This window comes from Salmo salar, unplaced genomic scaffold (genome assembly GCF_965601325.2).
Source record: "Salmo salar unplaced genomic scaffold, fSalSal1 ptg000136l, whole genome shotgun sequence".
Classification (NCBI taxonomy): Eukaryota; Metazoa; Chordata; class Actinopteri; order Salmoniformes; family Salmonidae; genus Salmo; species Salmo salar.
This window is the reverse complement of record NW_027675321.1, coordinates 2,287,501-2,313,192: the sequence shown is the minus strand read 5'-3', so window position 1 is coordinate 2,313,192 and position 25,692 is coordinate 2,287,501.

The window sequence follows — 25,692 nt, the reverse complement described above, 5'->3', positions numbered from 1 at the left end:
TATCTTTCAAAGGGTGTAAAATAGTTGTGTGTTTGAAAAATTTGAATTTTGACATTTATTTGGATTCAAATTTGCCGCTCTTGAAATGCACCTGCTGTTGATGGAGTGCACCACGGGTGGCACGCTAGCGTCCCACCTAGCCCATAGAGGTTAAAAGAGGAAGTAAACATAGACAAATCTATGTTAAAATTGTCAGTCTAGAGCATCAGTGAAAGGGATTTCGAAATGGGAGAAGTTAGGAGCAATTTATATAAGGACGGTATTTGGTATCATGATAAGTTACCAATACTACCTAAGTCAATGTTTAGAGATGCAGCAAGATTGACACATGGGCAGAGCCATGTGTCAACAGGGGGGATAGTAGAGCAGGTTCGGAAACACTTTGTGGCCTATTGGATAACGAACTATTTAAAAAAACATTTTTTATAATAGATAAGTATATTAAATGGGAAGAAGCGGTCCCAACTTACTGGGTGGACACGATTAGGGTAGTTGGCTTACTAGGATCTATCTCTTTAAATAATGGATTACATTTTAGCTGATCAGGTAAACCATATAGAATGCCAGAGTTAGGGAGGCCAGAACAGGTAGACATAGAAGTTGAAGATATACTAACAGAACACATGGTTAACCAAACCCATATGTCCGAGACTTTGTGTCCAACAGATGAATTACAGAAGACGATTCACTCAATCCAACCAGGAGACTGGGTGTGGATCCAGTCCCTGAGGAGAAAAGAACTGGAAGCAGCCACGGTGGGAGGGCCCATACCAAGTGTTCCTGGTAATAGCCTTCGCGGTGAGAATAGCTGAAAGAGCTACCTGGGTTCATATCACACATTGCGGGAGGGTAAGACACACTGACACTGTCGAACAATCACAGAGTTAGGAGAAGAACCGAATACCTATAAGGTTCGGGGGTTACCTCTCTAACGAAGATTCCCTAACCCGCCCGATACTCACTGTGTGCGTTCATAGAAGTGAAAGCGTGGATTGGCCTCTAGCCAGTGATATATTCTCCAGGAGGGGGTGGGGCTTTACAGGGGTACTGGTCAGTCTGAGCTGTCTGATTGTGGGAGCCATATTCCTAATACACCAGGAACCACTCGAGAAGTCAGAAAGTGGTAACTTGACCCATAGTGTAGAAGATGAGGAGTTTTTATGGCCTAGGTACAAAAGGTCACTCGATCTGGATAAAAAGGAAGTGAGAGTAGAGTTAGGGAAGGATGTCTCAATAGAGTTCTATGCAGACCAAATGGGGTCCCTAACCTCCTGGCAGTCTAGGACTCGGACTTCATGGGGAAGATATCTGTGTAGATCCCGGTGTAACTCATGGAATCAGGTCATAGCTCACACAGAGAGAGAAGGCTATGTCAATCCACACACCCAATATAGAAACAGATGGAGTATAGTGAAGGCCAGTGTTTTTGACTGCAATCCAGAGCAAGGGAAGTATTGCTTGAAGATAGGAATGACCTTTAAAAGCATAAAGAAAGAGGATTTAGGGTTATGGTATGTTGGCCTTGACCAGACCATTGTCGACACTGTGGTACCATTCTGAGTAGTAGAGGTTAGGACATGGAATTAATTTACCAAGGGGAATGGCCTGTATGGTAAAACTGTTCATGAAGGCAAGGAAGCCAGACAGTTGCACTGATCTGCATTATCTGTATGCTATGTGCCCATTAGATCGAGACTTCCTCCTTTCACAGTCGCAGGAGGAGACTATTATTGTGTGGCTCGACACAACACACACGGATGGAACGTAGGGGAAGTAAGAACATGCAATAGGACAGAGAATGTTACAACTGACAAGACAATGAGGGACCTGACTGGGTGGTTGATTTCCGAGGACTTTAGTAAGATAAAAAGGCCGAGAGAGGATGTCTGGTGGTTGTGTGGAGGTATGAAGCTGTGGCTAAACCTGCCTGCAAATTGGACTGGTATTTGTGCATTGGTACAGTTAGGCATGCCCTTCACCCTTATACAACACAAAGACCTAGTGCCAGGTGAAAGAGAGGGGAGGAGTGCTCCGTCAGGGTCCTTTGATGATAGAATTTACATTGATAGCATTGGGGTTCCAAGGGGGGTGCCTGATGAGTTTAAAGCTAGGAATCAGATATGGGCTGGATTGGAATCAAGTCTTTTTTGGTGGTCGACTCTCAATAAAAATGTGAATTGGATAAATTACATTTATTATAACCAACAGCGTTTCATCAACTATACCAGAGAGGCAATTCAAGGGTTAGCTGAACAGACAGCTGCGACCACTTTGATGGTATTGCAGAATAGAATAGCTTTGGATATGCTTCTGGCTGAAAAGGGTGGTGTGTGTGTGTGATGTTCGGATCTGAATGCCGGTCTAAACAATTTAGCTCAGGAGTTAGCAGAAAATTCCGGGGTGGACACGGCACTCACGGGATGGTTTGATAGTACGTTCGGAAAATGGAAAAAGGTTGTAATCACTGTGTTGTGGGCTGCTTTCACCTGTATGACTGTGTTGATATTATGTGGTTGTTGTTTGGTCCCTTGTGCGAGAGGTCTCATTTCCAGGGCTCTGGAGAGATCGATGACGGAGCAGATGGTGAGATACGGACCGATTCCAAGTTCAGACCAGTGGGATGACAAATACCTACCGCCAAGCCTGGTGGAGGATTCATTCAATTACGAGGAGCCCATGTTAGACGAGACCATCTTTAATGTTTAGGAAGACTGTTTCTCTAAATGAAGGTCATAGCAAAAATCCTAATCCGAAGAGTTATGACTGGACATAGGCTTAGAACATAAGTATGTAATGAAAATACATGTATTCGTTTTCTTTGATCTAGTTTGATTTTGTGTGACATTTCTGAATCCAATAAAAACAGATGTGTTATAGTGTATGTGAAATATTTAGCCAATAGGGTGGATTGTAATGGAAATAATATGATTAAAGGTTTGACTAAATGATTTCACCCTGAAAAGGTATAACCGAGTGATTATAAGATGAATGTACTAATGTGTGTGTGTCGGAAAAGTTGAAGCTTAATGATTTAGCAATGTAAGCAACCAGACAGCAGACAACTTGTGACCACTGTGAAACTGATAACAGGAAGAAGGTCTCCCCACCCAGGGAGGGGAGAAACCTTTAGGCTTGCAGTAGATTATGTAACATGGGGCAGGATATGATAAGCAATGTATGAGATGGAGAAGACTTGTAAATAAGCATTGACAGTGTTAAAGAAGAGGAGGGGCATTTGTAAGGGGTATGACATATGGTATGACCAAATGTCAGGTATAAAAGGCTGTGTACATTGTATGATATTCAGAGCTCTCGTAAATAAACATTCTGACCAATTGTAGGCTGGCTCTCCGTCTGCTTCATCCAACCAGAATCTTACACCCTCTGGGGGGCAGACTGAGTAGTTTAATTGAAGTTTGGTTTATGAACATTGGGAACAGAATTCCCATGACAATTTGGTCCTTCGAGCCGGATTCCAAAATCTGTCCCTGTCTTCCTAAGGTAACGCGCCGAAAACCGTGTACGGGCGGGTCATTGACTCGTAAATTGTCCTGTCCCCTGAAATTGGGCTTCCATATCAGGCCGGTAAATATCTAAGGTTGACAGGGACGTTTATTGTCATGAATCTTGTTCTGGAGGCAGGTTGGCATTTATTGTCATGAATCTTGTTCTGGAGGCAGGTTGGCATTTATTGTCATGAATCTTGCCCTGGAGGCAGGTTGGCATTTATTGTCATGAATCTTGCCCTGGAGGCAGTTCAGCAAAGTATTCACTAGCTGGCACAGGCACAATGTAATACAATCAGATTTGAATCCTAACCTCAACCACACTGCTAATCCTTCCCTTAACCTGTTGGGTCTAGGGGGCAGCATTTGCACGTCTGGATAAAAAAAATGTACCCGATTTAATCTGGTTACTAATCCTACCCAGTAACTAGAATATGCATATACTTATTATATATGGATAGAAAACACTCTAAAGTTTCCAAAACTGTTTGAATGGTGTCTGTGAGTATAACAGAACTCATTTGGCAGGCAAAACCCTGAGACATTTTCTGACAGGAAGTGGATACCTGATGTGTTGTATTGACTTTAAACCTATCCCATTGAAAAACACAGGGGCTTAGGAATATTTTGGCACTTCCTATTGCTTCCACTAGATGTCACCAGCCTTTACAAAGTGTTTTGAGTCTTCTGGAGGGAGATCTGACCGAACAAGAGCCATGGAACGATGATGTCCCATTAGACACCTGGCGCGCGAGTTCATGTTGGGTACCCTCGTTCCAATACGTTATAAAAGAGTATGCATTCGTCCACCTTGAATATTATTCATGTTCTGGTTAAAAAAGGCCCTAATGATTTATGCTATACAACGTTTGACATGTTTGAACGAACGGAAATATATTTTTTCCCCTCGTTCATGACGAGAAGTCCGGCTGGCTTACATCATGTGCTAACGAGACGGAGATTTTTGGACATAAATGATGAGCTTTTTTGAACAAAACTACATTCGTTATGGACCTGTGATACCTGGAAGTGACATCTGATGAAGAGAATCAAAGGTAATGGATTATTTACATAGTATTTTCGATTTTAGATCTCCCCAACATGACGTCTAGTCTGTATCGCAACGCGTATTTTTCTGGGCGCAGTGCTCAGATTATTGCAAAGTGTGATTTCCCAGTAAGGTTATTTTTAAATCTGGCAAGTTGATTGCGTTCAAGAGATGTAAATCTATAATTCTTTAAATGACAATATAATATTTTACCAATGTTTTCTAATTTTAATTATTTAATTTGTGGTGTTGACTTGACTGCCGGTTATTGGAGGGAAACGATTTCCTCAACATCAATGCTATAGTAAAACGCTGTTTTTGGATATAAATATGAACTTGATAGAACTAAAAATGCATGCATTGTCTAACATAATGTCCTAGGAGTGTCATCTGATGGAGATTGTAAAAGGTTAGTGCATCATTTTAGCTGGTTTTATGGTTTTGGTGACCCTGTCTTTGACTTGACAAAACATTACACACAACTCTTGTAAATGTACTGTCCTAACATACTCTAAATTTATGCTTTCGCCGTAAAACCTTTTTGAAATCGTAAAACGTGGTTAGATTAAGGAGATGTTTATCTTTCAAATGGTGTAAAATAGTTGTATTTTTGAAAAATTTGAATTTTGACATTTATTTGGATTCAAATTTGCCGCTCTTGAAATGCACCTGCTGTTGATGGAGTGCACCACGGGTGGCACGCTAGCGTCCCACCTAGCCCCAAGAGGTTAACATCTATGATAGGGTGTGGCACGAATTACAAACTCCTCAAAAATCCCAAAACTTCCATTGTTCAAACATATGACTATTTGACACCATTTTAAAGACAAGACTCTCCTTTATCTAACCACATTGTCTGATTTCAAAAAGGCTTTACAACGAAAGCAAAACATTAGATTATGTCAGGAGACTACCCAGCCAGAAATAATCACGCACTCATTTTTCAAGCCAGCATATAATGTCACAAAAACCAAAACCACAGCTAAATGCAGCACTAACCTTTGATGATCTTCATCAGATGACACTCCTAGGACATTATGTTATACAATACATGCATGTTTTGTTCAATCAAGTTCATATTTATATCAAAAACCAGCTTTTTACATTAGCAAGTGACGTTCAGAACTAGCATACCCACCGAAAGTTCCGGTGAATTTACTAAATTACTCACGATAAACGTTCACAAAAAACATAACAATTATTTTAAGATTTATAGATACAGAACTCCTTTATGCAATCGCTATGTCAGATTTTAAAATAGCTTTACGGTGAAAGCACATTTTGCAATATTCTGAGTAGATAGCCCGGCCATCATGGCTAGCTATTTTGACACCCATCAAGTTTGGCACTCACCAAACTCAGATTTACTATAAGAAAAATTGGATTACTTTTGGTGTTCTTCGTCAGAATGCACTCCCAGGACTTCTACTTCACCAACAAATGTTGGTTTGGTTCAAAATAATCCATAGTTATATCCAAATAGCTGCGTTCGTTCTTGCGTTCAAGACACTATCCGAAGGGTGACGCGCCGCAACATATCGTGACAAAAAAATTCTAAATATTCCATTACCGTACTTCGAAGCATGTCAAATGCTGTTTAAAATCAATTTTTATGCGATGTTTCTCATAAAATAGCGATAATATTCCAAGCGGGCGACGTTGTTTTCGTTCAAAGACTGAAAATGTAAAATGGACTCTTCACGTGCATGCGTGCGCCCATTTCATTGTTCTCAGATCGACCACTATCCAAATGTGATACTGTTTTTCAGCCAGGGACTGCAGAGTCATCATTCAATGTTCTGGCACCTTCTGAGAGCCTATGGGAGTCTTAGAAAATGTCACGTTACAGCAGGGATCCTCTGTTTTCGATAAAGAGGCTATAGAAGGCCAAGATATGGTCAGAGAGGGCACTTCCTGTATAGAATCTTCTCAGGTTTTGGCCTGCCATATGAGTTCTGTTATACTCACAGACACCATTCCAACAGTTTTAGAAACTTTAGGGTGTTTTCTATCCAAATCAAACAATTATATGCATATTCTAGTTTCTGGGCAGGAGTAATAACCAGATTAAATCGGGAACGTTTGTTATCCGGCCGTGAAAATACTGCCCCCTATCCTAAACAGGTTAAACCGCAGCCATCGACACAGCAGTTCTTAAAAGAGGAAGTAAACATAGACAAAGCTATGTTAAAATTGTCAGTCTAGAGCACCAGTGAAAGGGATTTCGAAATGGGAGAAGTTAGGAGCAATTTATATAAGGACGGTATTTGGTATCATGATAAGTTACCAATACAACCTAAGTCATTGTTTAGAGATGCGGCAAGATTGACACATGGGCAGAGCCATGTGTCAACAGGGGGGATAGTAGAGCAGGTTTGGAAACACTTTGTGGCCTATTGGATAACGAACTACTTAAAAAAATATATATATAATAGATAAGTATATTAAATGGGAAGAAGCGGTCCCAACTTACTGGGTGGACACGATTAGGGTAGTTGGTTTACTAGGATCTATCTCTTTAAATTATGGATTACATTTTAGCTGATCAGGTAAACCATATAGAATGCCAGAGTTAGGGAGGCCAGAACAGGTAGACATAGAAGTTGAAGATATACTAACAGAACACATGGTTAACCAAACCCGTATGTCCGAGACTTTGTGTCCAACAGGTGAATTACAGGAGAAGATGATTCACTCAATCCAACCAGGAGACTGGGTGTGGATCCAGTCCCTGAGGAGAAAAGAACTGGAAGCAGCCATGGTGGGAGGGCCCATACCAAGTGTTCCTGGTAATAGCCTTCGCGGTGAGAATAGCTGAAAGAGCTACCTGGGTTCATATCACACATTGCGGGAGGGTAAGACACACTGACACTGTCGAACAATCACAGAGTTAGGAGAAGAACCGAATACCAATAAGGTTCAGGGGTTACCTCTCTAACAAAGATTCCCTAACCCGCCCGATCCTCACTGTGTGCGTTCATAGAAGTGAAAGTGTGGTTTGGCCTCTAGCCAGTGATATATTCTCCGGGAGGGGGTGGGGCTTTACAGGGGTACTGGTCAGTCTGAGCTGTCTGATTGTGGGAGCCATATTCCTAATACACCATGAACCACTCGAGAAGTCAGAAAGTGGTAACTTGACCCATAGTGTAGAAGATGAGGAGTTTTTATGGCCTAGGTACAAAAGGTCACTCGATCTGGATAAAAAGGAAGTGAGAGTAGAGTTAGGGAAGGATGTCTCAATAGAGTTCTATGCAGACCAAATGGGGTCCCTAACCTCCTGGCAGTCTAGGACTCGGACTTCATGGGAAGATATCTGTGTAGATCCCGGTGTAACTCATGGAATCAGGTCATAGCTCACACAGAGAGAGAAGGCTATGTCAATCCACACACCCAATAAAGAAACAGATGGAGTATAGTGAAGGCCAGGGTTTTTGACTGCAATCCAGAGCAAGGGAAGTATTGCTTGAAGATAGGAATGACCATTAAAAGCATAAAGAAAGAGGATTTAGGGTTATGGTATGTTGGCCTTGACCAGACCATTGTCGACACTGCGGTACCATTCCGAGTAGTAGAGGTTAGGACAGGAGATAGTTCTACCGCCAGCCAGAATACCAGTAGTACCCCTGATAAAACGGACATTACCCGTGTAGTCATCCAGAGCCAAGGACCGGTGAGAATAGTTCAGACGAAAGACCTTAAGGAAGTGATTGAGGTGGAGACTTGGTTTGGGGATTCCAACCTATGGCTGGAATGGATTCAGTATACAGCTAGATCACTAGCTAAAGGAGAAGGTTATGCCTGCGCAACAGCCAAACTTCAGTTGACAACCATCCCCTTTCTACTCGATGGAATTAATTTACCAAGGGGAATGGCCTGTATGGTAAAGCTGTTCATGAAGGCAAGGAAGCCAGACAGTTGCACTGATCTGCATTATCTGTATCCTATGTGCCCATTAGATCCAGACTTCCCCCTTTCACAGTCGCAGGAGGAGACTATTATTGTGTGGCTCGACACAACACACACGGATGGAACGTAGGGGAAGTAAGAACATGTATTAGGACAGAGAATGTTACAACTGACGAGACAATGAGGGACCTGACTGGGTGGTTGAGTTCCGAGGACTTTAGTAAGATAAAAAGGCCGAGAGCGGATGTCTGGTGGTTGTGTGGAGGTATAAAGCTGTGGCCAAACGTGCCTGCAAATTGGACTGGTATTTGTGCATTGGTACAGTTAGGCATGCCCTTCACCCTTATACAACAGAAAGACCTAGTGCCAGGTGAAAGAGAGGGGAGGAGTGCTCCGTCAGGGTCCTTTGACGATAGAATTTACATTGATAGCATTGGGGTACCAAGGGGGGTACCTTATGAGTTTAAAGCTAGGAATCAGATATGGGCTGGATTGGAATCAAGTCTTTTTTGGTGGTCGACTCTCAATAAAAATATGGATTGGATAAATTACATTTATTATAACCAACAGCGTTTCATCAACTATACCAGAGAGGCAATTCAAGGGTTAGCAGAACAGACAGCTGCGACCACTTTGATGGTATTGCAGAATAGAATAGCTTTGGATATGCTTCTGGCTGAAAAGGGTGGTGTGTGTGTGATGTTCGGATCTGAATGCTGTACTTTCATCCCTGAGAACACAGCTCCAGATGGATCAGTGACCAAGGCCCTGGCCGGTCTAAACAATTTAGCTCAGGAGTTAGCAGAAAATTCCGGGGTGGACACGGCACTCACAGGATGGTTTGATAGTACGTTCGGAAAATGGAAAAAGGTTGTAATCACTGTGTCGTGGGCTGCTTTCACCTGTATGACTGTGTTGATATTATGTGGTTGTTGTTTGGTCCCTTGTGCGAGAGGTCTCATTTCCAGGGCTCTGGAGAAATCGATGACGGAGCAGATGGTGAGATACGGACCGATTCCAAGTTCAGACCAGTGGGATGACAAATACCTACCGCCGAGCCTGGTGCAGGATTCATTCAATTACGAGGAGCCCATGTTTAGCAAGACTGTTTCTCTAAATGAAGGTCATAGCAAAAATCCTAATCCGAAGAGTTATGACTGGACATAGGCTTAGAACAGTCATTGATAAGTATGTAATGAAAATACATGTATTCGTTTTCTTTGATCTATTTTGATTTTGTGTGACATTTCTGAATCCAATAAAAATAGATGTGTTATAGTGTATGTGAAATATTTAGCCAATAGGGTGGATTGTAATGGAAATAATATGATTAAAGTTTTGACTAAATGATTTCACCCTGAAAAGGTATAACCGAGTGATTATAAGATGAATGTACTAATGTGTGTGTGTCGGAAAAGTTGAAGCTTAATGATTTAGCAATGTAAGCAACCAGACAGCAGACAACTTGTGACCACTGTGAAACTGATAACAGGAAGAAGGTCTCCCCACCCAGGGAGGGGAGAAACCTTTAGGCTTGCAGTAGATTATGTAACATGGGGCAGGATATGATAAGCAATGTATGAGATGGAGAAGACTTGTAAATAAGCATTGACAGTGTTAAAGAAGAGGAGGGGCATTTGTAAGGGGTATGACATATGGTATGACCAAATGTCAGGTATAAAAGGCTGTGTACATTGTATGATATTCAGAGCTCTCGTAAATAAACATTCTGACCAATTGTAGGCTGGCTCTCCGTCTGCTTCATCCAACCAGAATCTTACACCCTCTGGGGGGCAGTCTGAGTAATTTAACCTCTTACATCTAGACGTTCCGCTAGCGGAACACCTGCTCCAATATCCAATGATAGGCGTGGCGCGAATTACAAATTCCTCAAAAATACAAAAACTTCAATTTTTCAAACTTAATATGACTATTTCACAGCATTTTAAATCAAAAAACAGCTTTTTACATTAGCATGTGACGTTCAGAACTAGCATACCCCCCGCAAACTTCCGGGGAATTTGCTAACAATTTACTAAATTACTCACGATAAACGTTCACAAAAAGCATAACAATTGTTATAAGAATTATAGATACAGAACTCCTCTATGCACTCGATATGTCCGATTTTAAAATAGCTTTTTGGTGAAAGCACATTTTGCAATATTCTAAGTACATAGCCCAGGCATCACGGGCTAGCTATTTAGACACCCGGCAAGTTTAGCACTCACCATAATCATATTTACTATTATAAAAGTTTGATTACCTTTTGTTGTCTTCGTCAGAATGCACTCCCAGGACTGCTACTTCAATAACAAATGTTGGTTTGGTCCAAAATAATCCATCGTTATATCCGAATAGCGGCGTTTTGTTCGTGCGTCCCAGACACTATCCGAATGGTAAAGAAGGGTCGGGCGCATGGCGCAATTCGTGACAAAAAAATCTAAATATTCCATTACCGTACTTCGAAGCATGTCAACCGATTTTTAAAATCAATTTTTACGCCATTTTTCTCGTAGAAAAGTGATAATATTCCGACAGGGAATCTCCTTTTCGGCAAACAGAGGAAAAAATCCCAAAGGCGGGGGCGGTCGGGTCACGCGCCTAAGCCCAGTGTCCCTTGATCGGCCACTTGAGAAAGGCGATAATGTGTTTCAGCCTGGGGCTGGAATGACGACATTCTGTTTTTTCCCGGGCTCTGAGCGCCTATGGACGACGTGGGAAGTGTCACGTTAGAGCAGAGATCCTTAGTAAATGATAGAGATGGAAAAGAATTTAGGGTGTTTTCTATCCATATGTAATAAGTATATGCATATTCTAGTTACTGGGTAGGAGTGGTAACCAGATTAAATCGGGTATGTTTTTTATCCAGCCGTGTCAATACTGCCCCCTAGCCCTAACAGGTTAGCGAATTCCCCGGAAGTTTGCGGGGGGTATGCTAGTTCTGAACGTCACATGCTAATGTAAAAAGCTGGTTTTTGATATAAATATAAACTTGTTGAACAAAACATGCATGTATTGTATAACATAATGTCCTAGGGTTGTCATCTGATGAAGATCATCAAAGGTGAGTGCTGCATTTAGCTGTCTTCTGGGTTTTGGTGACATTATATGCTGGCTTGAAAAATGGGTGTCTGATTATTTCTGGCTTGGTACTCTGCTGACATAATCTAATGTTTTGCTTTCGTTGTAAAGCCTTTTTGAAATCGGACAGTGTGGTTAGATTAACGAGAGTCTTTAAATAGCTGTAAAATAGTCATATGTTTGAGAAATTGAAGTAATAGGATTTTTAGCTTTTTGAAAATCGCGCCACAGGCTGCAAGTGGCTGTTACGTAGGTGGGACGAATTCGTCCCGCCTTGCCCAGAGAGGTTAATATGCCATAAACTATTGTTTTTTTAACAGTTTCATTAATTCATTGTAATTAACTTAATCATTATGACACACCCCTCTCTATTGTCATTGGTTGCACTAATTGCACTGTTCGTCTACATCAAATTTATTTTTCACATTTATTTTTATATAGCCCTTCGTACATCAGCTGATATTCTCAAAGTGCTGTACAGAAACCCAGCCTAAAACCCCAAACAGCAAGCAAAGCATGTGAAAGAAGCACGGTGGCTAGGAAAAACTCCCTAGGAAAAACTCCCTAGAAAGGCCAAAAACCTAGGAAGAAACCTAGAGAGGAACCAGGCTATGAGGGGTGGCCAGTCCTCTTCTGGCTGTGCAGGGTGGATATTATAACAGAACATGGTCAAAATGTTAAAATGTTAAAATGTTCATAAATGACCAGCATGGTCAAATAATAATAATCATAGTAGTTGTCGAGGGTGCAACAAGCACGTCCGGTGAACAGGTCAGGGTTCCATAGCCGCAGGCAGAACAGTTGAAACTGGAGCAGCAGCACGGCCAGGTGGACTGGGGACAGCAAGGAGTCATCATACCAGGTAGTCCTGAGGCATGGTGCTAGGGCTCAGGTCATCCGAGAGAAAGACAGAAAGAGAGAAAGAGAGAATTAGAGAGAGCATATTTAAATACACACAGGACACCGGATAAGACAAGAAAAATACTCCAGATGTAACAGACTGACCCTAGCCCCCCGACACATAAACTACTGCAGCATAAATACTGGAGGCTGAGACAGGAGGGATCAGAAGACACTGTGGCCCCATCCGATAATACCCCCGGACAGGGCCAAACAGGCAGGATATAACCCCACCCACTTTGCCAAAGCACAGCCCCCACACCACTAGAGGGATGTCTCCAACCACCAACTTACCGTCCTAAGACAAGGCCGAGTATAGCCCACAACGATCTCCGCCATGGCACAACCCAAGGGGGGGGCGCCAACCCAGACAGGAAGACCACGTCAGTGACTCAACCCACTCAAGTGACGCACCCCTCCCATGGACGGCATGGAAGAACACCAGTAGGCCAGTGACTCAGCCCCTGTAAAAGGGTTAGAGGCAGAGAATCCCAGTGGAAAGAGGGGAACCGGCAAGGCAGAGACAGCAAGGGCGGTTCGTTGCTCCAGCCTTTCCGTTCACCTTCACACTCCTGGGCCAGACTATACTTAATCATAGGACCTACTAAAGAGATAAGTCTTCAGTAAAGACTTAAAGGTTGAGACTGAGTCTGCATCTCTCACATTGGTAGGCAGACCATTCCATAAAAATGGAGCTCTATAGGAGAAAGCCCTACCTCCAGCCGTTTGCTTAGAAATTCTAGGGACAATTAGGAGGCCTGCGTCTTGTGACCGTAGCGTACGTGTAGGTATGTACGGCAGGACCAAATCGGAAAGATAGGTAGGAGCAAGCCCATGTAATGCTTTGTAGGTTAGCAGTAAAACCTTGAAATCAGCCCTTGCCTTAACCTGTTAGGGCTAGGGGGCAGCATTGACACGGCTGGATAAAAAACATACCCGATTTAATCTGGTTACCACTCCTACTCAGTAACTAGAATATGCATATACTTATTACATATGGATAGAAAACACCCTAAATTTTCTAAAACTGTTTGAATGGTGTCTGTGAGTATAACAGAACTCAAATGGCAGGTCAAAACCTGAGAGATTCCTTTACAGGAAGTGGCCTGTCTGACCATTTCTGGAACTTCTTTGCCATCTCTATCATTTACTAAGGATCTCTGCTCTAACGTGACACTTCCCACGTCGTCCATAGGCTCTCATAGCCCGGGAAAAAAGAGAATGTCGTCATTCCAGCCCCAGGCTGAAACACATTATCGCCTTTCTCAAGTGGCCCATCAAGAGACACTAGCTTATGCGCGTGACCCCGACCGCCCCCGCCTTTGGGATTTTTTCCTCTGTTTGCCGAAAAGGAGATTCCCTGTCGGAATTTTACCGCTTTTCTACGAGAAAAATGACGTAAAAATTGATTTTAAACAGCGGTTGACATGCTTCGACGTACGGCAATTGAATACTTTGAATTTTATTGTCAGGAATTGCGCCAAGCGCGCGACACTTCTTTACTATTTCGGATAGTGTCTGGAACGCACGAACAAAACGCCGCTATTCGGATATAACGATGGATTATTTTGGACCAAACCAACATTTGTTATTGAAGTAGACGTCCTGGGTGTGCATTCTGACGAAGACAACAAAAGGTAATGACATTTTTATAATAGTAAATATGATTATGGTGAGTGCTAAACTTGCCGGATGTCTAAATAGCGAGCCCGTGATGCCTGGGCTATATACTTAGAATATTGCAAAATGTGCTTTCACCAAAAAGCTATTTTAAAATCGGACATATCGAGTGCATAGAGGAGGTCTGTATCTATAATTCTTAAAATAATTGTTATGCTTTTTGTGAACGTTTATCGTGAGTAATTTAGTAAAATGTTAGCGAATTCCCCGTAAGTTTGCGGGGGGTATGCTAGTTCTGAACGTCACATGCTAATGTAAAAAGCTGGTTTTTGATATAAATATGAACTTGATTGAACAAAACATGCATGTATTGTATAACATAATGTCCTAGGGTTGTCATCTGATGAAGATCATCAAAGGTGAGTGCTGCATTTAGCTGTCTTCTGGGTTTTGGTGACATTATATGCTGGTTTGAAAAATGGGTGTCTGATTATTTCTGGCTTGGTACTCTGCTGACATAATCTAATGTTTTGCTTTCGTTGTAAAGCCTTTTTGAAATCGGACAGTGTGGTTAGATTAACGAGAGTCTTATCTTTAAATGGCTGTAAAATAGTCATATGTTTGAGAAATTGAAGTAATAGGATTTTGAAGATTTTGAAAATCGCGCCACAGGCTGGCAGTGGATGTTACGTAGGTGGGACGAATTCGTCCCGCCGGTCCCATAGAGGTTAACCTCTATGGGCTAGGTGGGACGCTAGCGTGCCACCCGTGGTGCACTCCATCAACAGCAGGTGCATTTCAAGAGCGGCAAATTTGAATCCAAATAAATGTCAAAATTCAAATTTTTCAAACATACAACTATTTTACACCCTTTGAAAGATAAACATCTCCTTAATCTAACCACGTTTTACGATTTCAAAAAGGTTTTACGGCGAAAGCATAAATTTAGAGTATGTTAGGACAGTACATTTACAAGAGTTGTGTGTAATGTTTTGTCAATTCAAAGACAGGGTCACCAAAACCATAAAATCAGCTAAAATGATGCACTAACCTTTTACAATCTCCATCAGATGACACTCCTAGGACATTATGTTAGACAATGCATGCATTTTTAGTTCTATCAAGTTCATATTTATATCCAAAAACAGCGTTTTACTATGGCATTGATGTTGAGGAAATCGTTTCCCTCCAATAACCGGCAGTCAAGTCAGCGTCACAAATTAAATAATTAAAATTAGAAAACATTGGTAAAATATTATATTGTCATTTAACCTCTATGGGACCGGCGGGACGAATTCGTCCCACCTACGTAACATCCACTGCCAGCCTGTGGCGCGATTTTCAAAATCTTCAAAATCCTATTACTTCAATTTCTCAAACATATGACTATTTTACAGCCATTTAAAGATAAGACTCTCGTTAATCTAACCACACTGTCCGATTTCAAAAAGGCTTTACAACGAAAGCAAAACATTAGATTATGTCAGCAGAGTACCAAGCCAGAAATAATCAGACACCCATTTTTCAAGCCAGCATATAATGTCACCAAAACCCAGAAGACAGCTAAATGCAGCACTCACCTTTGATGATCTTCATCAGATGACAACCCTAGGACATTATGTTATACAATACATGCATGTTTTGTTCAATCAAGTTCATATTTATATCAAAAACCAGCTTTTTACATTAGCATGTGACGTTCAGAACTAGCATACCCCTCGCAAACTTACGGGGAATTCGCTAACATTTTACTAAATTACTCACGATAAACGTTCACAAAAAGCATAACAATTATTTTAAGAATTATAGATACAGACCTCCTCTATGCACTCGATATGTCCGATTTTAAAATAGCTTTTTGGTGAAAGCACATTTTGCAATATTCTAAGTACATAGCCCAGGCATCACGGGCTCGCTATTTAGACACCCGGCAAGTTTAGCACTCACCATAATCATATTTACTATTATAAAAATGTCATTACCTTTTGTTGTCTTCGTCAGAATGCACACCCAGGACGTCTACTTCAATAACAAATGTTGGTTTGGTCCAAAATAATCCATCGTTATATCCGAATAGCGGCGTTTTGTTCGTGCGTTCCAGACACTATCCGAAATAGTAAAGAAGTGTCGCGCGCTTGGCGCAATTCCTGACAATAAAATTCAAAGTATTCCATTGCCGTACGTCGAAGCATGTCAACCACTGTTTAAAATCAATTTTTACGTCATTTTTCTCGTAGAAAAGCGATAAAATTCCGACAGGGAATCTCCTTTTCGGCAAACAGAGGAAAAAATCCCAAAGGCGGGGGCGGTCGGGGTCACGCGCATAAGCTAGTGTCTCTTGATGGGCCACTTGAGAAAGGCGATAATGTGTTTCAGCCTGGGGCTGGAATGACGACATTCTCTTTTTTCCCGGGCTATGAGAGCCTATGGACGACGTGGGAAGTGTCACGTTAGAGCAGAGATCCTTAGTAAATGATAGAGATGGCAAAGAAGTTCCAGAAATGGACAGACAGGCCACTTCCTGTAAAGGAATCTCTCAGGTTTTGACCTGCCATTTGAGTTCTGTTATACTCACAGACACCATTCAAACAGTTTTAGAAAATTTAGGGTGTTTTCTATCCATATGTAATAAGTATATGCATATTCTAGTTACTGAGTAGGAGTGGTAACCAGATTAAATCGGGTATGTTTTTTATCCAGCCGTGTCAATGCTGCCCCCTAGCCCTAACAGGTTAAAGAATTATAGATTTACATGTCTTGAACGCAATCAACTTGCCAGATTTAAAAATAACCTTACTGGGAAATCACACTTTGCAATAATCTGAGCACTGCGCCCAGAAAAATACGCGTTGCGATACAGACTAGACGTCATGTTGGGGAGATCTAAAATCGAAAATACTATGTAAATAATCCATTACCTTTGATTCTCTTCATCAGATGTCACTTCCAGGTATCACAGGTCCATAACGAATGTAGTTTTGTTCAAAAAAGCTCATCATTTATGTCCAAAAATCTCCGTCTTGTTAGCACATGATCTAAGCCAGCCGGACTTCTCATCATGAACGAGGGGAAAAAATATATTTACGTTCGTTCAAACATGTCAAACGTTGTATAGCATAAATCATTAGGGCCTTTTTTAACCAGAACATGAATAATATTCAAGGTGGACGAATGCATACTCTTTTATAACGTATTGGAACGAGGGTACCCAACATGAACTCGCGCGCCAGGTGTCTAATGGGACATCATCGTTCCATGGCTCTTGTTCGGTCAGATCTCCCTCCAGAAGACTCAAAACACTTTGTAAAGGCTGGTGACATCTAGTGGAAGCAATAGGAAGTGCCAAAATATTCCTCAGCCCCTGTGTTTTTCAATGGGATAGGTTTAAAGGCAATACAACACATCAGGTATCCACTTCCTGTCAGAAAACGTCTCAGGGTTTTGCCTGCCAAATGAGTTCTGTTATACTCACAGACACCATTCAAACAGTTTTAGAAAATTTAGGGTGTTTTCTATCCATATGTAATAAGTATATGCATATTCTAGTTACTGGGTAGGAGTGGTAACCAGATTAAATCGGGTATGTTTTTTTATCCAGCCGTGTCAATACTGCCCCCTAGCCCTAACAGGTTAACAGGAAGCCAGTGTAGGGAGGCTAGCACTGGGGTAATATGATAAATTTTTTTGGTTCTAGTCAGGATTCTAGCAGCTGTATTTAGCACTAACTGAAGTTTATTTAGTGCTTTATCCGGGTAGCCGGAAAGTAGAGCATTGCAGTAGTCCAGCCTAGAAGTAACAAAAGCATGGATTAATTTTTTGGACAGAAAATTTCTGATTTTTGCAATGTTACGTAGATGGAAAACAGCTGTCCTTGAAACAGTCTTGATATGTTCTTCAAAAGAGAGATCAGGGTCCAGAGTAACGCCGAGGTCCTTCACAGTTTTATTTGAGACGACTGTACAACCATCCAGATTAATTGTCAGATTCAACAGAAGATCTCTTTGTTTCTTGGGACCTAGAACAAGCATCTCTGTTTTGTACGAGTTTAAAAGTAGAAAGTTTGCAGGCATCCACTTCTTTATGTCTGAAACACAGGCTTCTAGCGAGGGCAATTTTGGGGCTTCACCATGTTTCATTGAAATGTACAGCTGTGTGTCGTCCGCATAGCAGTGAAATTTAACATTATGTTTTCGAATGACATCCCCAAGAGGTAAAATATATAGTGAAAACAATAGTGGTCCTAAAACGGAACCTTGAGGAACACCGAAATTTACAATTGATTTGTCAGAGGACAAACCATTCACAGAGACAAACTGATATCTTTCCGACAGATAAGATCTAAACCAGGCCAGAACTTGTCCATGTAGACCAATTTGGGTTTCCAATCTCTCCAAAAGAATGTGGTGATCGATGGTATCAAAAGCGGCACTAAGATCTAGGAGCACGAGGACAGATGCAGAGCCTCGGTCTGACGTCATTAAAAGGTCATTTACCACCTTCACAAGTGCAGCCTCAGTGCTATGATGGGGTCTAAAACCAGACTGAAGCATTTCGTATACATTGTTTGTCTTCAGGAAGGCAGTGAGTTGCTGTGCAACAGCTTTTTCTAAAATTTTTGAGAGGAATGGAAGATTCGATATAGGCCGATAGTTTTTTATAATTTCTGGATCAAGATTCGGCTTTTTCAAGAGAGGCTTTATTACTGCCACTTTTAGTGAGCTTGGTACACATCCGGTGGATAGAGAGCCGTTTATTATGTTCAACATAGGAGGGCCAAGCACAGGAAGCAGCTCTTTCAGTAGTTTAGTTGGAATAGGGTCCAGTATGCAGCTTGAGGGTTTGGAGGCCATGATTATTTTCATCATTGCGTCAAGAGATATAGTACTAAAACACTTTAGTATCTCCCTTGATCCTAGGTCCTGGCAGAGTTGTGCAGACTCAGGACAATGGAGCTTTGGAGGAATACCCAGATTTAAAGAGGAGTCTGTAATTTGCTTTCTAATGATCATGATCTTTTCCTCAAAGAAGTTCATACATTTATTACTGCTGAAGTGAAAGCCATCCTCCATTTGCGAAGGCTGCTTTTTAGTTAGCTTTGCGACAGTATCAAAAAGAAATTTCGGATTGTTCTTATTTTCCTCAATTAAGTTGGAAAAATAGGATGATCGAGCAGCAGTAAGGGCTCTTCGATACTGCACGGTACTGTCTTTCCAAGCTAGTCGGAAGACTTCCAGTTTGGTGTGGCGCCATTTCCGTTCCAATTTTCTGGAAGCTTGCTTCAGAGCTCGTGTATTTTCTGTATACCAGGGAGCTAGTTTCTTATGACAGATGTTTTCAGTTTTTAGGGGTGCAACTGCATCTAGGGTATTGCGCAAGGTTAAATTGAGTTCCTCGGTTAGGTGGTTAACTGATTTTTGTCCTCTGACGTCCTTGGGTAGGCAGAGGCAGTCTGGAAGGGCATCAAGGAATCTTTGGGTTGTCTGAGAATTTATAGCACGACTTTTAATGCTCCTTGGTTGGGGTCTGAGCAGATTATTTGTTGCAATTGCAAACGTAATAAAATGGTGGTCCGATAGTCCAGGATTATGAGGAAAAACATTTAGATCCACAACATTTATTCCATGGGACAAAACTAGGCCCAGAGTATGACTGTGGCAGTGAGTAGGTCCAGAGACATGTTGGACAAAACCCACTGAGTCGATGATGGCTCCGAAAGCCTTTTGGAGTGGGTCTGTGGACTTTTCCATGTGAATGTTAAAGTCACCAAAAATTAGAATATTATCTGCTATGACTACAAGATCCGATAGGAATTCAGGGGACTCAGTGAGGAACACTGCATATGGCCCAGGAGGCCTATAAACAGTAGCTATAAAAAGTGAGTGAGTAGGCTGCATAGATTTCATGACTAGAAGCTCAAAAGATGAAAACGTCATTGTTGTTTTTTTTTTGTAAATTGAAATTTGCTATCGTAAATGTTAGCAACACCTCCGCCTTTGCCGGATGCACGGGGGGTATGGTCACTAATGTAACCAGGGGGTGAGGCCTCATTTAACACAGTAAATTCATCAGGCTTAAGCCATGTTTCAGTCAGGCAAATCACATCAAGATTATTATCAGTGATTAGTTCATTGACTATAACTGCCTTGGAAGTGAGGGATCTAACATTAAGTAACCCAATTTTGAGATGTGAGGTATCACAATCTCTTTCAATAATGGCAGGAATGGAGGAGGTCTTTATACTAGTGAGATTGCTAAAGCGAACACCGCCATTTTTAATTTTGCCCAACCTAGATCGAGGCACAGACACGGTCTCAATGGGGAAAGCTGAGCTGACTACGCTGACTGTGCTAGTGGCAGACTCCACTAAGCTGGCAGGCTGGCTAACAGCCTGCTGCCTGGCCTGCACCCTATTTCATTGTGGAGCTAGAGGAGTTAGAGCCCTGTCTATGTTCGTAGATAAGATGAGAGCACCCCTCCAGCTAGGATGGAGTCCGTCACTCCTCAACAGGCCAGGCTTGGTCCTGTTTGTGGGTGAGTCCCAGAAAGAGGGCCAATTATCTACAAATTCTATCTTTTGGGAGGGGCAGAAAACAGTTTTCAACCAGCGATTGAGTTGTGAGACTGCTGTAGAGCTCATCACTCCCCCTAACTGGGAGGGGGCCAGAGACAATTAATCGATGCCGACACATCTTTCTAGCTGATTTACACGCTGAAGCTATGTTGCGCTTGGTGACCTCTGACTGTTTCATCCTAACATCGTTGGTGCCGACGTGGATAACAATATCTCTATACTCTCTACACTTGCCAGTTTTAGCTTTAGCCAGCACCGTCTTTAGATTAGCCTTAACGTCGGTAGCCCTGCCCCCTGGTAAACAGTGTATGATCGCTGGATGATTAGTTTTAAGTCTAATACTGCGGGTAATGGAGTCGCCAATGACTAGGGTTTTCAATTTATCAGAGCTAATGGTGGGAGCCGTCGGCGTCTCAGACCCCACAACGGGAGGAGTAGAGACCAGAGAAGTCTCGGCCTCCGACTCCGACTCGCTTAATGGGGAGAACCGGTTGAAAGTTTCTGTCGGCTGAATAAGCGACACCGGTTGAGCATTCCTACAGCGTTTCCCTCCAGAAGCCATGAGAAAGATGTCCGGCTGCGGGGACCGTGCGAGGGGGTTTATACTAACGTTACTATCTGTACTTACTGGTGGCACAGACGCTGTTTCATCCTTTCCTACACTGAAATTACCCTTGCCTAACGATCGCGTCTGAAACTGGGCTTGCAGCACAGCTATCCTTGCCGTAAGGCGATCGTTCTCCTGTATATTATAAGTACAACGACTGCAATTAGAAGGCATCATGTTAATGTTACTTAGCTTCGGCTGTTTGAAGTCCTGACGAACCATGTCCAGATAAAACCTCCGGGGTGAAAAAGTTGAATGAAAAAAGTTGAGTGAGGGAAAAAGTAAAAATATACGGTAATGAAAAAGTAAAAAACCGTCAGGTATCAAAGTAAGATCGGCAACAAAAACGCACAGCAGCGTAAACAAGTCTGCAAGTTGTGACCGGGTTGTGACCGGAAATAGAGTGAGCTGTGCACCTGACCGAGTTCTCAAGACCAACCTCAAGACATAACCTGGTTCAAGTATTGATGACATCACCCTGAAGAAGGCACACTGATGCTGAAACGTTGGTAAATACCCAATAAATTACTGGGAGTTTATATATGGAGTGTGGGATTCTCTATTTTGATAGTTTATAACTCTTTTGTATGTGCCATCTTTTTGTGTTCTTCAGGCAGCCTGGGAAAGAACGGAAATTACTCACTAAAGATTCAAGACAGAGACACCAGAAAGACCCAAGAAGACTTGGACGCAGTATCAGAGGACAGAGAGGGATGTTCAGAACTCACTCAGTCTGGTCAGTTGGTGAGGGTAGACTTGGAGGCTGCTTACCTGACATGGAGGAAGTCCCCCCTCCTCTCCCCTACCTTCCCTATACCCCCTCCTCTCCCCTACCTTCCCTATACCCCCTCCTCTCCCCTACCTTCCCTATACCCCCCTCCTCTCCCCTACCTTCCCTATACCCCCCTACCTTCCCTATACCCCCCTCCTCTCCCCTACCTTCTCTATACTCCCTCCTCTCCCCTACCTACCCTATACTCCCTCCTCTCCCCTACCTACCCTATACCCCCCCTCCTCTCCCCTACCTTCCCTATACCCCCTCCTCTCCCCTACCTTCCCTATACTCCCCCCCCCTACTTTCCCTATACCCCCTCCTCTCCCCTACCTTCCCTATACTCCCCCCCCCCCCCTATTATGTTGGACCATCATGTTTATTTGTTTGAATCTTGTCTTTGTTTGTGATCAGGTTAGAAGAGAATGACTCCTCAACCCAAGAGGCCGTGGAGCAGCTGTGATCAGGTTAGAAGAGAATGACTCCTCAACCCAAGAGGTCCTGGAGCAGCTGTGATCAGGTTAGAAGAGAATGACTCCTCAACTCAAGAGGCCCTGGAGCAGCTGTGATCAGGTTAGAAGAGAATGACTCCTCAACCCAAGAGGTCCTGGAGCAGCTGTGATCAGGTTAGAAGAGAATGACTCCTCAACCCAAGAGGCCCTGGAGCAGCTGTGATCAGGTTAGAAGAGAATGACTCCTCAACCCAAGAGGTCCTGGAGCAGCTGTGATCAGGTTAGAAGAGAATGACTCCTCAACCCAAGAGGCCCTGGAGCAGCTGTGATCAGGTTAGAAGAGAATGACTCCTCAACCCAAGAGGCCCTGGAGCAGCTGTGATCAGGTTAGAAGAGAATGACTCCTTAACCTAAGAGGCCCTGGAGCAGCTGTGAGAGAGCATCAGTGTTGAAGCATTTGGGGAAATTTAAAGAAGGTTTCCTGGAAAAGAGGATGGGCTGTTATGTAAAGGGTCAGAGCCACTGAGAGGACCAAATATTAAGGATACCTTCCTAATATTGAGGTACGCCTGGTCAGTTTGTCATGGAAAGAAAGGTGTCCTTAATGTTTTGTGTAAATTACATAATAATTATACATTTATGGATTGTTTTATGTTGCCTTTTGTTTTCTCTTTATTCAACCTGCCATCTACCCACCTGGGGACTGAGGGTTATGAGAGAACCCCCACATTACTAGCTTCTCTTTATTCAACCTGCCATCTACCCACCTGGGGACTGAGGGTTATGAGAGAACCCCCACATCACTAGCTTCTCTTTATTCAACCTGCCATCTACCCACCTGGGGACTGAGGGTTATGAGAGAACCCCCACATCACTAGCTTCTCTTTATTCAACCTGCCATCTACCCACCTGGGGACTGAGGGTTATGAGAGAACCCCCACATCACTAGCTTCTCTTTGTTCAACCTGCCATCTACCCACCTGGGGACTGAGGGTTATGAGAGAACCCCCACATCACTAGCTTCTCTTTATTCAACCTGCCATCTACCCACCTGGGGACTGAGGGTTATGAGAGAACCCCCACATCACTAGCTTCTCTTTATTCAACCTGCCATCTACCCACCTGGGGACTGAGGGTTATGAGAGAACCCCCACATCACTAGCTTCTCTTTATTCAACCTGCCATCTACCCACCTGGGGACTGAGGGTTATGAGAGAACCCCCACATCACTAGCTTCTCTTTCTTTATTCAACCTGCCATCTACCCACCTGGGGACTGAGGGTTATGAGAGAACCCCCACATCACTAGCTTCTCTTTATTCAACCTGCCATCTACCCACCTGGGGACTGAGGGTTATGAGAGAACCCCCACATCACTAGCTTCTCTTTATTCAACCTGCCATCTACCCACCTGGGGACTGAGGGTTATGAGAGAACCCCCACATCACTAGCTTCTCTTTATTCAACCTGCCATCTACCCACCTGGGGACTGAGGGTTATGAGAGAACCCCCACATCACTAGCTTCTCTTTATTCAACCTGCCATCTACCCACCTGGGGACTGAGGGTTATGAGAGAACCCCCACATCACTAGCTTCTCTTTATTCAACCTGCCATCTACCCACCTGGGGACTGAGGGTTATGAGAGAACCCCCACATCACTAGCTTCTCTTTATTCAACCTGCCATCTACCCACCTGGGGACTGAGGGTTATGAGAGAACCCCCACATCACTAGCTTCTCTTTATTCAACCTGCCATCTACCCACCTGGGGACTGAGGGTTATGAGAGAACCCCCACATCACTAGCTTCTCTTTATTCAACCTGCCATCTACCCACCTGGGGACTGAGGGTTATGAGAGAACCCCCACATCACTAGCTTGCATGTTCTGCAGCCTTGTAAAGATAAGGAGGGGACGACTGGGAGGCAGGTTGGCATTTATTGTCATGAATCTTGTTCTGGAGGCAGGTTGGCATTTATTGTCATGAATCTTGTTCTGGAGGCAGGTTGGCATTTATTGTCATGAATCTTGTTCTGGAGGCAGGTTGGCATTTATTGTCATGAATCTTGTTCTGGAGGCAGGTTGGCATTCATTGTCATGAATCTTACCCTGGAGGCAGTTGAGCAAAGTATTCCTTATCTGGCACAGGCATAAAGTAATACAATCAGATTGTAATCCTAACCTCAACCCTAACCACACTGCTAATCCTTCCCATAAATTAAGACCATAAAACAACATTATTTTCAACAGCCATTTCTGACTTTGCAGCTGACATATCTAGAGGAAATCGCACAGTTCTGCCTCCAGGTCAAGATTCATGACAAACGTCAACATGAGACAGGGAGAAGCAATGTATGTTTTATTATGAAAAGTACAATATAACCATGTATACTTGTACAACTATGGAGCGTATGTCCACATATAATTGTACAATTTGTTTTTCCAACATAAAAGACAAGAAATGATCACATTGTTATTTTAACAGTGTTATTGTAAGAGTTTAAATGTTTAAACAGAGGATACATCTAAAACAGGATAAAACAAGTGCAGTATGTTGTGAGAATGTTACTTTAACGTCGACTCATAACGTCACACTATAACTTCATGGGAGTCTTGTGGAAAGACTGCATGTTGTTTTGGGTGGATTGAGTGACGTCTTCATCAACATTTTGCAGAATATTCCGGTAATATTTTCACCTCTTGTCACCTCTTGAGTTCCAGTAGTTTATTTGTCATTTGCAGGTATTAAAAGTAATACATACATTGTAATTCCTTGTTGGATCTCTCTCACATACAGGACAGTACATACCAGAGGAGGCTGCTGAGGGGAGGACGGCTCATAATAATGTCTGGAACAGAGTAAATGAAATGGAACACATGGAAACCACGTGTTTGATACCATTCCACTTATTCCCCTCCAGCCATTACAAGCCTGTCCTCCCTAAATAAGGTCCCACCAACCTCCTGTGGTACAAACACAAACAGTAAAATATATCATAAAAAATGCAAAGTGGTAAAAGATCAGAAAATATTACAAGCCTGTCATGTGTGAGTGTCCAGTGTGTGTCAGTGTTTGTGTGTCAGTGTGTGTGTGTGTGTTCAGTGTGTGTGTGTGTGTGTTCAGTGTGTGTGTGTGTGTGTTCAGTGTGTGTGTGTGTGTGTGTCAGTGTGTGTGTGTGTGTGTCAGTGTGTGTGTTTGTATGTGTGTGTCCAGAGTGTGTGTTTGT